Genomic DNA, 10,487 nt, shown 5'->3' with positions numbered 1-10,487 from the left:
ATAATCCCTGCCATCCTCTGAAATCAAAAGAGAGAACGTGCAGTACTGCTTAAAAAGCCTGTTTAAAATGCCCCACCTCCTGATGCCCCGCCTTCCCCACGTCTCAAGTTCCTCCCACTTAGCCCGGTGCTAGGGGCGCATTTCCCTGGGTTAGGCCTGGTTCTAATGCGCATGCGTGACGCTCAGCCCCGGGGGGCGGGGCCGGGGCAACGTTGCGTCATCGGGGCGCGCACTGCAGACGGCGGTTTGGTTGCCGGAAGTTGAGAAGCGGTAAGAGAGTCGCGGCTGACGGGGGTGTAGTGGGGTCTTGCGGGGTGGGTTTTGGAGGTCTGAAGACAAGGGACGAGCTCTGCGGCCAGGGCGAGGGTCACAGCAGGTCTCAGGATCCTCCTCGGCCTGCCTCTGGCGGTCCTCCCACCTCCAGGGAGCCATCGACTCCGGCTCTCGCCCTTCTTCTCCAGCCGCGTCTCCTCAGACTGGTTCAGTCCGGGGTCTTCTGACTAGGCAGCTCGTGCTGATTTCCTAAGTCAGCCCCACCTGCCCTCATGGTGGGTGGTGCTCAGAATCTCCAGTGTTGGAACACGGGAGGTAGGACATCTGGGTTCTCATTCTGGCTTTGCCCGGATTTGCTGTGTGGCTCTGGCACGTTCCTCCCTGTTCTGAGTTGGTGTTCCCTCATCTGTAAAATGGGAATGATACTCTGTCACTTGTTAAGAGCGGTGGTTAAAGTCAGTTTACTCTACTGAAAGGGCTGTTCTGAGTTAAGGCTCTTGACTCCTTGGTTTGGTCGAAGGGTTACAAACTAACGCACAATAAGATTCAATCAGGTAAGGTAAATGTAGATGTAAGAAATTTTCTTTGTCAGGAAGAGTCAAACTTTTGTTTTTACCGAATTGACTTTTATTAGCACACTACTAACATATGATGTTGGAGAAGTGAAACCAAAACTCCAGTATGTGTGTGCGTGTGTGCACGCGCACGCAGTCTCCTGAGTTTTAAACACTGGCGACCAATACAATTTTTAAAAAATTAGCAAATCCGTTTTTTAAAACACTGGCAACTAATTCAATTTCTTTTAAAGCCTGTTCAGCTGTAACCAGGCATATCTGTGGCTGCCACTTTGAGTCCTCTGTGTTCCAGGCCCGTTTTCCCATTGACTATTTGGAGTTTTTCTGTGACACTTCTGCCCACAGGCCAAATTTCTTCAGTGACAGAAAGCTTATTGTTCTCCTTTAGACTCTTGGGATCACCCTGCCATTTAATTGCACTGTACATTTTTGAAAGCTAGTAGTTTGTCTTCCTCTTCCCGCCTTTTCCTATCTAGGCTAAGCATATTTATTTACTCCTAGTAAGCTCCACAACGACAGAGAATTTTTTTTATTTGTTATATTTCCAACATTTAGAACAATACCTAGCATATATGCTCAATAAATATTTGTTGGATGAGTGAATAAAACAAATGTTTGCCTGTTATGTACCAGGCATTATTGTAGGCACTAGTGATGTAACAGTAAAATAAGACCAAAAAGAATCCTGTTTCATTATGCCTATTTTTTGATGGATAAATATGAGACTTTTAAGGGTTAGTATGTGTTTCAGATCCTGATAGGTGCTACAAAAAGAAACAGCGTCATAGGATGGAGAGTAACTGGGGGAAAGCATAAAAGCTCGCTGGACAGGGATGACTTCTCTGAAGAGGTGGGGTTCCAGCTAACAGCTGAAGGAAGAAAAAGCCTGTCTTGTGAAGGTGCATCTTGCCAAACTGTTCCGCCGTCTTCCAGCTCTGCTCCAGTCTTGTTAAACTGCTTGCAGGTGTGTCTCACCTAGAGGCCTGTGCTCCTTCTACTGTCTAGAACATCTCTCCTTCCCCTTTCGTTTTTCTTGGCCAACTCCTCCCTGCCCTCACGTGACATGATTTTGAAACCCTTTAAGGAACTGAGTACTGAACTCTCCGTTATTCAACCACAGGATCCCTTTTCTGTTCCCAGTCAGCTTGTCATCGTAGAGAATAAACGTAATGTGTGTCTGGCACTGCACTGCAAGCCAGGAGTACAAAAGTAAGATACACATCCCTGTCCTCAAGGAGTTTACTTTTTTCTTTTTTTTTGGAGACAGAGGGTCACTCCTATTTTGCCCGAGCTAGAGAGTGCAGTGGCGTCATCATAGCTCACTGCAACCTCAAACTCCTAGGTTCATGTGGTCCCCCTGCCTCAGCCTCCTGAGCAGCTGGGACTATAGACGTGTGCCACCATGCCTAGCTAGATTTTCTTTTTTCTTTCTTTTTTTTTTTTTTTTGTAGAGAAGGGATTTCACTGTTGCCCAGGCTGATCTCAAACTCCTGGGCTCAAGCGATTCTCCCACTTCAGCTTTACTTTTTTTTTTTTTTAGTCAAGGAGACAGACAACAATATGGTGTGAAACTATTGCAAAGATTTGGTAGAGAGGTTCTCATAAGTCAGGCTGACGCATCAGAGAAGGCATCTATGAGGAGACACAGCTTTATCCAGCACCTCAGTGATAAGCAGGATTAGCCAGGGAAGAGGGGTGGGAGGTGGGATGAGCAAAGATCTGTGGGTGAGAATGCGTGGTGCCCATGGTTCACTAGACTTGCAGTGTAGAGTTGTGGGATGTGAGGTGACTGGACGGGTAAGCAGGAGCCACATCCCGAAGGGCCTTGTGGACAATAGCATGTTAAGAGCACATGCACTTTGGGACCTAAGATACCTGTATACCAATAATAGCTTTACCACTAAACTGGTTTTGTGACCTTGGGCAAGTCACTTCCTTTATAAGCTTCAGTTTCCTCATCTATAAAAAGGGGAAATAGAAATTGAATGATGTGCTGTGTTGCTCACTTGGCACTGGTAGATGAAAAACACTTAATAAACAGTAGCAGTTAATAATGCCAGGCCAGGCAGTTTGGACTCTAAAATATGGGGGTGGAGAGCAGGGCACTGAAGAATTTTAAACAGGGATGTAACATGCTCTTATTTGTTTGAACTTACCTGGGCAGTAGTGTGTGATTAGAGTGGACAAGAGCAGCAGGGTCAGGGCACTGTGTTTTTTTTGTTTTCTTTTGAGACAAGGTCTCACTCTCTCACCCAGGCTAGAGTGCAGTGGCATCATCATAGCTCACGGCAACCTCAAACTCCTGGGCTCAAGTGATCCTCCTGCTGCAGCCTCCTGAGTAGCTGGGACCACAGGCGTGTGCCACCACGCCTGGGTAATTTTTCTATTTTTTGTAGAGATCGGGTCCTGCTCTTGCTCAGGCTGGTGTTGAGCTCCGGACCTCAAGTGATCCTCCCTCCTCAGCCTCCCACATTGCTAGGATTACAGGCTTGAGCCACCGTGCCTGGCATGGGCACTGTTGCAGTGATCCAGGTGACAGGATAAAGGCAGTGGCTGCGGACTTGGATAATACGGAGAGAGGAAGGAGACAAGAACAGGATATTGGGGTGCGTGGGGTGCAGAGCGAGGAATGAATCCACTGTGTGGGAATAAACAATAACAAAGTTCATTGGCTAGTGGTCTCTGATTGGTTATCCCTGACCTCCTCCAAGATTTTATTTGGAAGTCAATTGGCCTGTGCCCTCCACTTTTGCCAGTGGAAATGAAGTTTGCTAATGCCTTCCTCCTCTACTGTTTCTATCTCCTGATCTTCCTACCTTTCTCCAGGCCTGCTTGTGTAATTAAGGGAGATTAAATACTGCAGGTGCTGCTTTGTTAATTGTAGCCTATATGCATTTCCATGGTTTTGGCACACTGGGTAACAACCTATTCACTCCATCTCAGACCAGCTCCAGAATGATCACCTTTGGGATTTCCTCACACCTTCTTTCTCCCAGTTACCGTCCTTTGAACTTGTTCCTGTTTGTCAATTTGAGTGTGTGGTGTGGAAAGGAGGTCCTGGAAGGGTTAACTGTGCAGGGCAGCATTACACTTTCCTTGCAGTAAGCTAAGGCTCTGCCAGCTGCGTTGTAACACATCTTGCTTTGACACTATCACACTGTTGTGCCGCCAACAGGCCCGCCTGCCCCTCAGTGCTGCCCAGTGCTCCCCACCTGTCCTCAGGCAGCACTCTTGCCTGTTTCCCTGTATGTCTTCTCCGTTTCATTCCTCTCCTCAACCTCCCGCCTTGCTTTTGCTTCACTAAGTTGCAGCCATCAGTTAAGGCACCTCAACTTCCTCTTCTCTCCTTTACAAACTGATCTCCAGCTCACCCTGTCCCTTTGCCTTTTATTCTAATTCTGCAAGAGAAACGGTGTTTATTTTAAGGCTGATTTCTCTACTTGTTGTTTGAGATCCCATCTTCTCCTTTGCCTCAAGGACCTGGTTCCATCATCTGTTCATTTTCTTTCCTGTTTTACCAACTCCTCCCATTTAAATATCTTCAGTTTACTCTGTGGAATAAAACAAAATAATCTCCCCATCAACCTGTGCTGCACCCCATCACACCTCCTCTTCCCAGCCACATTTCCTGGAAGAACTGTCTGGAGTTGCCACCTCTACTTCCTTCAGTCCTTCTTTGCTGAAATCCTGCTCCCGTCCTTCAGCTCCGTTAGAACTGCTCTCTCCAAAGTCATCATTGTTGCCAGGACTCCTGAACACTTTTCCTTCCTTACCCGTTGACTTCTTGGCACATCTGGCATTGCTGACCTTGCCCTTCACTTAGGAAAACCAGTCCTGCTTTGTGCTATCTCTGGCCATTTCCCCTTCAATTTCCATTGTGGGCTCTTTTCTTCTTTTTGTCTCTTAGATGCCAACTTTCCCCAAGGCTCTGCCCTCTACTCTGTGTTCTTCTTACCCACAGCTTCAACAGTTGTTTATATGTTCATAATCCCTGCTCTGTATCTGGAACCTGAAACTCTCCTGAGTGCTACCCTCAAATTCCTCATCTTTCCTCCAAACCTGCCACTCCTTTTCCATTCTTTAATCTTGCCCATTCCCCTCCTTTCATTTAGTCACCCAAAACAGAACACTGGGAGTCAGACTTTTCCTCTCATACCATCCCTCCTCCTCTCCCTCCCAGGCTAGGCAGTCATCAGAATTCTGTAGATTCAACTTCTTTGATATCTCCTGGCATATGTTCTCCATTTTCTCCTATTCTGCCTTAGTTCAGGCCTTCCTCACTTCCTGCCTGTATTCCTGCATAGCCTTCCAGCTGGTTGCTGTGCCTGCAGTCTGGCACTTATGGGTGTTGGAGCACCCTTTCTAAAATATGGATCTATGCTAAAATATAAGTCCATAGCTTGTCACATAAGGTTCTTCATGATTTGGCTTTTGCTTACCTTTATGCTGTGGTTTCCAGCTACTCTGCCACATGTACCTTTCCTTCCTGCCATACGGAACTCATTTGTATTTTCTCAGACATACATACTGTGCTGTTTCATTCGTTCATAGGTTAAATCACCAACAAGTATTTATTTATTGGCTACCTATGAGGTGCTAGGACTGAGTCAGATGCTAGAAAAACAATGATAGAGGGGGGAAATGAAAAATTGACACAGTCCCTTTCTCTTAGAATTTTTATTCTACTAGAGAGGAATGACATTCAAAAATATTTATAAAATAACTGCATATGTGCTATGAAGGTGCAGTACATGGTGCTCTTCAAGGGTTTAATACAAGAGAATTATTTAATCACGAGGTGGGGAAGGCAGGGAAGGCTTCCTCAGAAGTGGTGGTTGAGTTAGATTTGAAGGGAGAAAAGAAATTAGGTGATAGGCATGTGGTGGTTGAGCTTGTACAGAGGCCATGGGGTGTTTCTGGAATTGAAGATGTGGAGCTGAGACAGCTTCCTCCTTTTGCCTGGAGTGTCCCCACACCCCACCGGTAGCCTTCTTCATCTGGGAGTACTTGCTTGGGGCAGGTGCTGCCATTTGCCCCCCTCTGCCAGCCATCATGGGGATATTTGGAAGTGTGGTACTTTGTTTTGTGACATTGACCGCAGGGCAATACTGCATTTATTGAGAGGGAACCAGGAATGCTAAACATTCTGCAATGTGCTGGGGTAGCTGTAAACAAAAAAGAATTGTCCCACCCAACATGGCAGTGGGACCCCTGTTGAGAAGCCTCTGCCAGTTCTTAGAACCTTGGCTCTAGGGTTTCTATTGGAAATGTCATCTCATGGGTCTAATTTAGATGTTTCTTGTCCCTCCTCCTCTAACACCCTGGACAAACACTCACTATACTGTACTATACTTGTTTTAACCCCAAATTGCTGTATTGTCATTCCTTGTCTGTCTTACCTTCAAAACCATTAGCTCTTTAAAGGTAGAGACCATATGTTTTTTGCCACTGAACCCTGAAATATAGCACAGGGACTATTAGAATAACTAAATGAAACCCCAATGTCTTTGACTCATGTTTTGACGATGTTAACTCTGCTTTTTGAATGCCTTCTATGGGCCAGATACATGCATTTTCTAATTAAATCTTTTCAGAAATTCTACACAGTAGGTAATATTCCCATCTAATAGATGAGGAAACAGACTCCGACAAGTTAAATGACTTGTCCAAAGTTGTGTGGCTAGAAAGTAGCAGAGGTGGGATTTGAACTCAGGTCTCTCTGACTCATGAACCTATGCCCTTCCCAGTCTAGCAGACTGCCTTCAGTGTATCAGAGTGCGTTGTTGTCCAATTGTTTTCTTTTTTTTTTTTGAGACAGTGTCTCACTCTGTTGCCTGAGCTAGAGTGCCGTGGTGTCAGCCTAGCTCACAGCAACCTCAAACTCCTGGGCTCAAGCAATCCTCCTGCCTCAGCCTCCCGAGTAGCTGGAACTACAGGCATGCGCCACCATGCCTGGCTAATTTTTTATATATAAATTTTTAGTTGTCCAGCTAATTTCTTTCTATTTTTTTAGTAGAGACGGGGTCTCACTCTTGCTCAGGCTGGTCTCGAACTCCTGAGCTCAAACGATCCGCCCGCCTTGGCCTCCCAGAGTGCTAGGATTACAGGCGTGAGCTACCACGCCCGGCCCCAGTTGTTTTCTTAAACTTAGACTTAAGGCCTTATGTTTACCTCCATGAAATTTTTAATCTTGTTAAAATAGGCCTGCCATTCCAAGTGGTCAGAATCTTTTTTAATTCAGAATTTTAGTCATTTGTTGTATTACTTGTTTCTTCCTGCTTCATTATTTATATAGGATTGATAAGCAAACCTTCTATATGGTTATCCAAGTTACTGGTGAAAACATGGTTATAATAACTTTATTGAATATATCGTGTGTGTTCCCCCTGCTGTTAGCACATGTGAAATACTCAGTAAATGCTGATGAATATTTACTCATGTGGATGAATAAAATAAAAATAAAATAAACTGGACAGGCCCAGAGGCCGAGCTAAATGCTAATAAGTACCTTTCTAACATTAGTTCTTTCCATAACCAAGATCTTTTGAATAAGATTATTTTACCAGTTCTTGATCCCTCTAATTATGTCAGTATCTCATTCCTGTATCTTCATCTTGTCTACCAGGATTTCTGGAGCAGCCTTGTGAGAAACATTTCTGAGGTCCATATATCCTGTGTCTATGATTCTTCCCTGATCAAAGTAGAAATGTAGTTATTATGCATGATTTTTTCTTAGAGAAATCTTACTGGCTTCTTGTGATTACTCAGGGCTGCTTCATTTATATCATAGGCATCATGGGTATTTTTTATAATGAATGGCAGAAAAGGATAAAATGTCTTTTGCTAACCTAATCAGTATATTACAACACTTCTCTAACTAAAGGAAGTCAAATGTCTTGAGGAAGGGGGTGCCATTTTCTGATTGTATAGAGGCATAATGTGGACTGGAATGGTCTACATGGTGCCTTTCTTGGGAACAAAATCTCTGTTCAGTGCTCTGTAGAATCCACCTTTATTCTTATATTTGAAAATCAAATATTTAAAAAAACTGAGATCAGGTGTTTGCTTGACTCAATCGTTCAGTACCTCTCCAATTTCTTAGGAGTCTTTAAAGATCACCAGAAATGAAAACCACAGAGAATCTATTATTCAGATGCAAGCTTTCATAAGTCAGTTAGCTTTTAGGGAACCATAACAGATTTTAGTTCTTGGTTGACATAACAGCTCCATAGTGATTCAGGTGAATCCAGATGGCTGTCCCTCATGTATAGGTGACACTGCTGATTGGTGGAGGTAACAAAAGGACTCAAAGTAGACACACTGCCCTCCATCTTCCTGGCATCATTGCTTCTTCCCTGCTTTCCTACATTTTCTCAGCTGTCACTATCCCTCCCTCGTAGGCTTGTCATACCCCATAATGCTGATATCCAGTGCATCCATTATGAAAAACTGAGGCTAAAGGAGACCAGATTGTATGCGAAGGTTAAGGATGTTATAGCAGAAGGAAAACAAAAGACAAACAGCTCCTGGAAGTAATGAATGAGAATGACAGTTACAGTTTGAAGACTATGGCCATGATTGCTTGTTCCCTTATTGACCTACTGAAGAGCAAAGAATGTCAATTCTGTAGGGGTAGAGGTGGCTCAGATGGAGGTAAGGGAGACGACTCGCCTATCATTAGCAATTCCTAACTGCTAATATGATCAGCTGTCCTGACAGAAGTCATATGATAGCAGACTCACAAAAACCCATTTTGTGTGACTTGGTGTCTCTCGTAGACATTAGGTTGGCTCACAGGCATCTTGACTCTAATGGAATTTTTAAAGGGAAGTGAGGCTCCTGTACCCAGCTGGTTCCCCTGTAGGAGTTCTGAGTTTTCATCTTCTGGTAAAGCCTACTCTTTCTTCTAAGTTTAGAACTTTTTTCTTCTTCATTTGGAAGAGAAGTCTTTTAAACCTCCCTCTTTAGCAGCCTGGCAAATTGTTTCTGAAACGCATGAGGTTGCAGAGGCATCATCCTATAAAATGTGCATTGGCTCCGTATGCACATTTTATGGTGGCCTCCTCGCCACTCCCTGCGATCTCCACCTCCTTTTTACACATCAGCAGCTAAGAACATATTCTTCCTGTCAGCGGGACTTGGTCGTGTGGTTTGGTGCTTATTTTAATGATTGCCAGAGCTCGCAGCCCCACAGCTGGGAAAATGAGAATAGAAGCCTGCTCTGTGTGCTCCATTTTGGCCCAGAGAAGGTACTTCAGAGCCAGATTGCAGTTGTTCTGGCACTTCTGCTAAGTGGACGGCCCCACGTGGGCTCAGAGAAATTGGACACAAAGTGCTCCAACCCCTTCGAACTTGTTCCTTTGGCCTTCTGCTTCATGACCTATAGCAGGAGACTTACGGTTTGCTTTTAATTAAGCTCTGCTGTGATTGCAGTGCTCCTTTGAGGGAGGTGGAACTTAAATGAGGCGTGTTTTAGGCAGAGAAAGTTTTCATAATGGGCACAGGGATCCACATTTGTCAGCCGCTGTTGGCTAATATGGAGAAGTGACAAGAAAAACTACCAGCAGCTACCATTTATTGACTACTTACTGCATGCCAGGCACCACAGCAAGTACATAACACACATTCTCATTTAGCCCTCCCAACAACGTTCTGGAGTAGGTATAAAACTATCCTTATCTTACACACGAGGAAATCATGCAGGGGGATGAGGTAACCTGCCCAAGGCTCTTCAGCTAGTGGGAGGTGGGGCCAGGATCCATAATCTAGTTTATCTGACTGAAGACCAGGTTCCTAACTGTGCAATACATTACCTCTGCTTTTAGCATCCTTTCTCTGAGCCATTAAAAACTCCTCTGCTCTCCTAAAGCAAACAAACAAAAACCCAAAGTGTGGAAAAATTATAGTGAGAGAATTTTTAGTATTGTCAGGCTAGCCTGTTTATGTGCTCTCCTTCTATGGGTCTAGTTTTCCTAAAGATGTGTCCTTTTGATTTTTGTTTTTTTCCCCTCTGTTGTTTATTTTCTACAATTTCACTTCTTCATTTCTAAAAATCTTACACTGGTTTGATATTTGCTGTGTCCAATCCTATTAGACCCCTGTGGAGGGAGAATGGCTGGGCAGTGTCACTCCAGGAAGCACTTCTACTTCAATTAATTCTGTAAGCAGCCAAGCCAAAATACTTCCATCTTCAGCATCTTTAATGACAAAATGCCAGAAAACTTTGTGGAAATATCTCATTTAGGCCCCTCATTTAGAGCAATGAATTTCTTTTCACCAAAGCAAGATTTAAATAGGTCATCTGTTAACTGTTGAATGAATACATGAAAGTTCTCTTTGTAAGATTGGTACAGTTTGAACATAGTGGATTTTGTTCTGCTTTTTTTTTTTTTTTGGTTCTTTTTATTCTGCTTTTTAATTCACGTATAATATACATTAAGTGCACTAATCATAAATATATAGCTTACAGCTTTTTACATAGGTATCCACCTTGTAACCACCACTCAGCTCAAGACACAGGATATTTCTAGCCTCCCAGAAGGCTTCCTCATGCCCCTTCTCAGTCAGTAGCCCGACCCAACCTATAATTACTGTTTTGACTCTGTCATGTTGATTGGTTTTGCCTGTTCAACATATAAA

The 10,487-nt window shown here is 44.0% G+C and overlaps 1 protein-coding gene across 5 annotated transcripts in view; it reads left to right on the top strand.

Annotated features, from left to right (window-relative positions):
• The first annotated feature begins 259 nt into the window (after positions 1-259).
• Positions 260-10,487, top strand: part of ATG7 (autophagy related 7) — a 245,173-nt gene continuing 234,945 nt past the window's right edge. For 3 of the 5 annotated variants that reach the window (XM_012655167.1, XM_012655163.1, XM_012655166.1), the window contains exon 1: positions 260-270. The gene's annotated coding sequence lies outside the window, so the exon portion shown is untranslated. Of the gene's footprint in view, positions 271-492; positions 589-1,786; positions 1,813-10,487 lie in introns of those variants that run through there. The other 2 variants (XM_012655164.1, XM_012655165.1) reach the window with 2 other exon arrangements.

The sequence above is a fragment of the Propithecus coquereli genome, unplaced genomic scaffold (genome assembly GCF_000956105.1).
Source record: "Propithecus coquereli isolate 6110/MARCELLA unplaced genomic scaffold, Pcoq_1.0 Scaffold461, whole genome shotgun sequence".
Lineage (NCBI taxonomy): Eukaryota > Metazoa > Chordata > Mammalia > Primates > Indriidae > Propithecus > Propithecus coquereli.
Note: the sequence above shows the minus strand (reverse complement) of the source record. Positions and strands in the feature narration are given on the sequence as shown.